This window comes from Helianthus annuus, chromosome 9, assembly GCF_002127325.2.
Source record: "Helianthus annuus cultivar XRQ/B chromosome 9, HanXRQr2.0-SUNRISE, whole genome shotgun sequence".
Lineage (NCBI taxonomy): Eukaryota > Viridiplantae > Streptophyta > Magnoliopsida > Asterales > Asteraceae > Helianthus > Helianthus annuus.
The window spans coordinates 81,021,761-81,029,057 of NC_035441.2; positions in this window are offsets into that span (position 1 = coordinate 81,021,761).

A 7,297-nucleotide genomic window follows, 5' to 3' on the forward strand; every position below is an offset into this window, starting at 1 on the left:
AGGTCATTGCCTATGCATCACGCCAACTTAAAGTTCATGAAAGAAATTACACTACTCATGATCTGGAGCTGGGAGCAGTTGTTTTCGCGCTTAAGATATGGAGACATTACCTGTACGGTACCAAGTGCACCATTTACACCGATCACAGGAGTCTCGAGCATATCTTCAAGCAAAAGGAGTTAAACATGCGTCAACGTCGATGGGTCGAACTCTTGAATGATTATGAATGCGCAATCAAGTATCATCCGGGCAAAGCCAAAGTTGTGGCCGATGCCCTCAGTCGAAAGGATACTATACCTAGGCGGGTACGTGCGTTACAGCTTACCATCCAATCTAACCTTCCCACTCAGATTCGTGATGCTCAGGTTGAAGCATTGAAAGCAGAGAACATCAGGGCTGAGTCCCTACGAGGATCGAGGCAACGGCTAGAACAAAAGGAAAACGACGCCTACTATGTTAACGGACGCATCTGGGTTCCGCTGTATGGAGACTTACGCGAGCTTGTGATGGATGAAGCACATAAGTCTCGTTATTCAATACATCCTGGTTCGGATAAGATGTACCACGATCTAAAGACTACATACTGGTGGCCTGGTATGAAAGCCATCATAGCGACCTACGTCAGTAAATGCTTGACTTGTGCTAGAGTCAAGGTCGAATACCAGAAACCATCAGGCCCACTCCAACAACCAGAGATACCTAAATGGAAATGGGAGCAAATTTCCATGGATTTCGTTACGAGTCTGCCCAGATCTCAACGCGGAAACGATACCATTTGGGTGATCGTGGATCGACTGACCAAGTCTGCACATTTTCTGCCTATCAAAGAAACGGATAAGTTTTCTACGCTAGCAAGCATCTACCTAAAAGAAGTGGTATCAAGGCACGGAGTGCCAACCTCCATCATTTCTGATCGTGACGCTCGTTTTACCTCTGAACTATGGCAAGCTATACATAAGTCTTTTGGCTCACGATTAGACATGAGCACCGCTTATCATCCACAGATGGATGGGCAATCTGAACGCACCATTCAGACTCTCGAAGACATGCTTAGGGCATGCATGATCGACTTCGGTAACGGCTGGGAAAAGCATCTCCCGTTAGTGGAATTTTCGTATAACAACAGTTACCACACCAGCATCCAGGCCGCTCCATTTGAGGCATTGTATGGACGTAAATGCCGATCACCTCTCTGTTGGGCAGAAGTTGGCGATAGTCAAATCACTGGCCCAGAACTCGTAGTAGATACAACCGAGAAGATTGCTCAGATACGACAGCGAATGGCTGCAGCTCGTGACCGTCAGAAAAGCTATGCCGATAAGCGAAGAAAACCACTCGAGTTCCAGGTTGGGGATCGAGTGCTGCTCAAAGTCTCACCTTGGAAAGGTGTAGTCCGATTTGGCAAACGGGGCAAGCTCAACCCGTGTTATGTCGGACCGTTCGAGATCATTGAGAAAATTGGCAAAGTCGCTTACAGGCTGAACCTACCTGAAGAACTCAGTGGAGTTCACAACGTATTCCATGTGTCGAATCTGAAGAAGTGTCTGTCAGATGAGACCCTCATAGTTGCTCTCAAGGAGCTCACTATCGACGGCCAGCTGCGATTCGTCGAGGAACCAGTAGAAATTACGGATCAAGACGTTAAGATTCTCAAGCACACCAGAATACCTCTCGTCCGAGTTCGTTGGATTCCCGTCGTGGCCCAGAGTATACCTGGGAACGAGAAGACCAAATGAAACTCAAGTACCCTCAGCTGTTTAAGAAAAACGCAACCACTACTGAGACTGAACCTACTGCAGAATTTCGGGACGAAATTCCAAATCAACGGGGGGATGATGTGACACCCCAGGAAAATCAGGAAACCAACGCAACTTAACTAGCTTCCTCAGTAACCACGCGCTAAATTTCGGGACGAAATTCTCTTAACAGGCGGAGAATGTGACAACCCTCAAAATCCTATGTATTACGTACAATTTATTATTGATAATTAAAGTGTTTGACGACTGTGTGGAATTACTTAACTGCTCTCTGATTACCGTGATATACTTACATGTGTTTGTTAACGTACTTGGCTTGTGCAGAAAACTAGACTAAATGGTCCTGAATATTTTCCTATGTGTTAGGAATTAATTGTGTTACAAAAATATATGTATAAGACGCCTTACGGAATAATTAAACACTCTAACGAACCGGTATCTAACCGAACAACCGGACATTACCCAGGACACCAAAATATTGCTAGAAACATTGTTTAATTATTTCTTGGCTTGTCGTAATCCCCGAACACCCTGACACCCACTAGAAATCACATAGCTAACATATATAAACATAATACTTGAAATCTAACTATCCATCACCTATTTAGTTGGAAAAGTTACAACCAACCCCCCCCCAAACCGATTCGGTCACAAGGACCATACCCACCACACTCTCAAATCTTGCCTAAAGATTTTATGGTATTATTTTAATAGATCTTTGCTTGTAGTACTCACCAAAATATATGAAGTGATTATAAAAGCATGGCCAAGATCACCACAACCATACTCCATCATTTCACACTCCCTCACTTCACTCTCTCTCCCTTTCTCGGCTCACCCACGACCGGCCACCATACACCACCCACACACCACCCATCTTCTTGCAACTTCAATCCAATCCAAGGTGATAGCAAGGTGCTAGGAGGTGAAGTAGGAAGCCCGGTGTGCTTGGAACTCGAAAGACCTCTCTAGATTGTTTTTATCCACCACTTTTACGCCTTTGATCTTCCCTAGCCTCGAGCTAGTAGTAAGTGACTCTAAACCTCTTCTTGATCTTGTCTAGAGTGGTTAATAAGCGTTTTGTCGGTTAAATCGTGAACACTAAAAATCAAAACTAAAAAGTCTTGCTAGAGTGATGAACTTGTTGATTAAAGAGTAAATAATGATGAAACATGGTAATACAAGATAAATCTGAAATATATGAGTATTAGTTTGCTGTAAATAACTTATAACCTGTTGTAAATCATTATTAGAATGAATGGTAATCATATGTGTGCGTTTTAGTAGCCTTTAGACTGATAACAGCTTGCTGATGTGTATTTTCAGCCGCCTTTAACAGGCTGTAAACAGGGCATAAATTCAACGAAAAACCGATATTTTGAATCTAAAATATTTTATTATGAAATACGGTTCTAATGGCACCGGAATCGTAATTTTTGGACATCGTTTACTATTTTTAAAGTATTAATTTGTAACAGCAACTTAAGCTGAATTTTGACAGCAATAAATGGGTGTCATACTTTCGGTCATAACCTGAGTTTTGTGATGAATCGGACCATGAAATTTGTACAGTAGATGACAACCGATGCATGTGTATTTACCCCACTGGAATTTCGTAAATCGGACACTCGATGAATTTTTAATAAATTGTTCCGTGGACTGTGGTCAGAAATTCATAAATTTGAGTTCGGTCCGGAATATGATTTTTTATAAAATACTGGTAGTGAACCGTACCCCGATATTTTCACACAATAAAATATGGAACGTTTAAGACATCCTGTAAAAATATGGGAATTTTTGGAATAACTTAACTATTTTATTAAAATGTCAGAAAACAGCCGGTTTTGAATATAAATGCTGAATTGAGATAAGTTGTGACTTGCGTGTCTAAATGTCGAGTATGCTATCCGTGAATGATCTAACATGTTATATATGTTATGTGCATTATCGTATGTTTGATTTTGAGTGGGGAATGGATGGGAAACTTAGAGGGCATAAACCGTTAAAGAGATGCATGTTATGTGATAGATACGTGTAGGAACTTTGTGTTCTATTTGAAAGCCACTAAATGACTAACTGGTAAATCATACTAGGACGTGATTGACCGACCTTGACTATTAGCTATATTGAGAATCTAACCGAGCAAACCAAGGTGAGTTCACACACTTTCTAAGGCATGGGATTCCCGGTGGTTTGGGAATGGGTTAAAGAATTAAAACGGAATCTACATATCTTACTTAGGTAGGATATGTACGGCCATCCTCCTCGGGTAGGATGCCAGTATTAATCCTGCGTATTCTCTTCGGGAGAACTACGTACGTTCGTCCTCCTTGGGTAGGACAACAACCTTAAAACTTACTAGACAAAACTCTATCATAAGTCCCTCATTTTATATCGACTTAATCGCCGAGGCCAATGGCGAGCGGGTCATTAGTTAATAGCGCTATTAGGTTTAACAAACCTCACACCGTGCCAGTCGGATGGGCGTTGTGACACTCTAGGTTTTTCCGAACGAACACCTTGTAATATTTTGTGTATATATAAATATTATTAAATGGAAACGTGACTTTTACATGATATGTGTGATATGTATAATATATATATATATATGTATGAGAGTCGAGACCACGACTCGAGACCATGACTCGCAACCACCCGGTTGCGAGTGGGCCACTCGGTCTCGAGTGGGCCTTTGGGCCGTAACCGGTTTGGGCCGAAACCCCCCCCCCCCAAGCTTATTTTGGAACCTTGTATATAATCCCACCTTTCCCCCACTTCCTTCATTTTACACACACCAACACTTCCATTCTCTCCCAACTAGAAAACCCCAAAACAACAACCCATTCTCTTCCTCCAACTTTCGGATCTCACAAGAATCTCGGTCAAGGAATCTCGGACAAGATCATCACTCGGACACTTCATCTTCTCTCATTTCTTCCTTTGTTTCGGCTCATTCTCCTTCTTCTCAACCGGTTAGTGTTACTTATGTGTAATGGTTGCCTTGAATGCTTGATGAATAAAATGTTTATAAACTAGAAAATGGTTAGTTATAATTGTTATGCATGACTTTTAGGATGATTTGTGAAGTTTGGCATTATGTGTACAACCCTTATGTATGAAGCTTGATAACATGTTTATAATGGCTAAAGAATAATGGTTTATGAATGATTAGGGCCAACCGAGTTATGTTTAATGTCACAAAGTGTATGTTTTCTTGTTTTTGCATCATGATCTTGTTAGAAATATGTGATTTTCGGTCCAAAATGTATGATTTTGTTAAAGTGAAAACCCTAGAAAACTATGAATATAGGATGAACTTGTTGAATGTGGTTTGAAGATTCAAAAATGGCAAAGTTTGATCTATTTGGTTTAATAGTCAGATTAGGCAAAGTGTTAGTAGAAACCTTATTGGTTGTTTCCTGATTTGGGCCTGATTACATTGTACTAATGGGACTGATGTATCTGCATCATCACGTGTACATGAAAGGGACAGCATTCCGACTCGCAACCGCGCCGTTGCGACTCGCAACCATGGCATGACAACTCGAGACCACGCCGTTGCGACTCGCAACCATAGCAGGACAACTCGAAACCACACGATTGCGACTCGAGACTACGACGGTTGCGACTCGCAACCACAGCATGATGACTCGAGACCACACGGTTGCGACTCGCAACCATAACGTGACAAGCCGAGACCTCCTGGTTGCGACTCGAGACCTCCTGGTTGCGACTGGGCTGTCCACTTTGGTTATTGGGCCATTATGTGTATTATGGGCTACCTGTTAACTGGACTATGTGATGCTGTTTGACTGTGTTACTGTTAGGGCCGGCCCAATAACCCACCGTCTAATTATATGCATTATACGTGTTAGTTATGTGTAAGTTTTTACGTGATTACTTGTACACCGAACCTGACCTATACCGGTAACCATGTTAGGACGTGGTGACCAACGTGTTTGACAAGTAACATAAATCTACCGAGCAACCCAAGGTGAGTTCACAACTTAAAAGCATGCGTCCCGGTGGTTTGGGACACGAGACTAAAACAACCCTATCCCCTTGTAAAGGGGATACCATTTACATTCCTTCCCTAGTTACTGGGAACAAACTTACTTTTCCTTCCCTTGTATTGGGAAACCTTTTAGTTAATTACTGTTTATACGGAATGCAACCAAACGGCACTAAACGAAACTCTATCACTCAAGTCCCTACTACATAATACCGATTAGTCGCCGGGGCCAGGCGAACGGGTTATTAGTTGATAGCGCTATTTAGGTTTTACCAGCCTCACACTGTGCCCTGGTTTGGGATCGGTCGTGAACTAATGTACTCAGGCATCCGTCAATGATGATAGAACATTGACATCGGGGCATCCTGCGGAAACGCAACGGTTACCTAGTGTTCGGTATTGGAAAAACAGTTTAGTCGCTAACTTTTGGGGTAGCTCCCCATGGCATGTATAAACGGATAAATTAACTGGTGAAACAAGTTTTTGGTAATTAAAACTGGACAACTAGTGAACTCACTCAGCATTATTGTTGACCCCTTACTGCATGCTTTGCAGGTAACCAGTGACGAAGGAGCTTGCTGCTTGGGAACGAGTAGTGTCTGCCCACCCTGGTGTTGGGTGTTACCTTATTTTGAACTATGAACTTTGTTTAAACTGCCTTACTTATGCTTCCGCTACTTATTACTGTTTGAACTTGAAACCTTAAACTCTGAACTTGATATTTACTAATCTTATGGTTAGTAAGTATTACTTTTTGTTAACAATTTAATTATTCAGTATAATTGGTGGCTGGATCCTGGTCAGTCACGCCCTCGAAGCGGGTGTTATCCGCAGGTGGATTTTGGGGGTGTGACAGATTGGTATCAGAGCCATTGGTTATAGTGAACTTGGTTTTAAAAAGGGGAAAATCTTTTTGAGAAAAACCAGACTATAACCCGTGACTCGCGACGACACTACACTCCAAGTACAAGGCTCAACACTTTTGACCTCATAGCTCGGACCAGTGTTTACTTGTTTGCTTACTTTATGTTTCCTGTTTTGCTATATGTACTAGTATGCCTAATTAGATAGATACACCTCTCTCTTCTATCTCATTCTCGCTACACTACGGCATCACACTCATACTGTGTTTTCTGGTTATGAAGACAATGAGTGGACGTGGAAGAGGAAACATCAACATGACTCAGGCTCAGTTCACTAACCTGCTCAACACAGTGGCTGCAGCTTTCGCAGCTCACCCTATAGGTAAGCTCGTTGTTTTAGGATGTTTAGATCCTACCGCCACATCGTCTTTCGCCTCTAAACCTATACGCTCCGCTTCTCATGAACAGGTCAGCATGCACCTGCGCAACCACCCGTGTGTACTTTCAAAACCTTCATGGATTGCAAGCCTCTCCCTTTCAACGGCACTGAGGGTGCCATAGGTCTTCTACATTGGATTGAGAAAGTTGAAGCTGTCTTTGCTGTCTGTGAGTGTCCCCCTGCGAACTGGGTGAAGTTTGCTACTGATGCGCTTGAAGGAAACGCG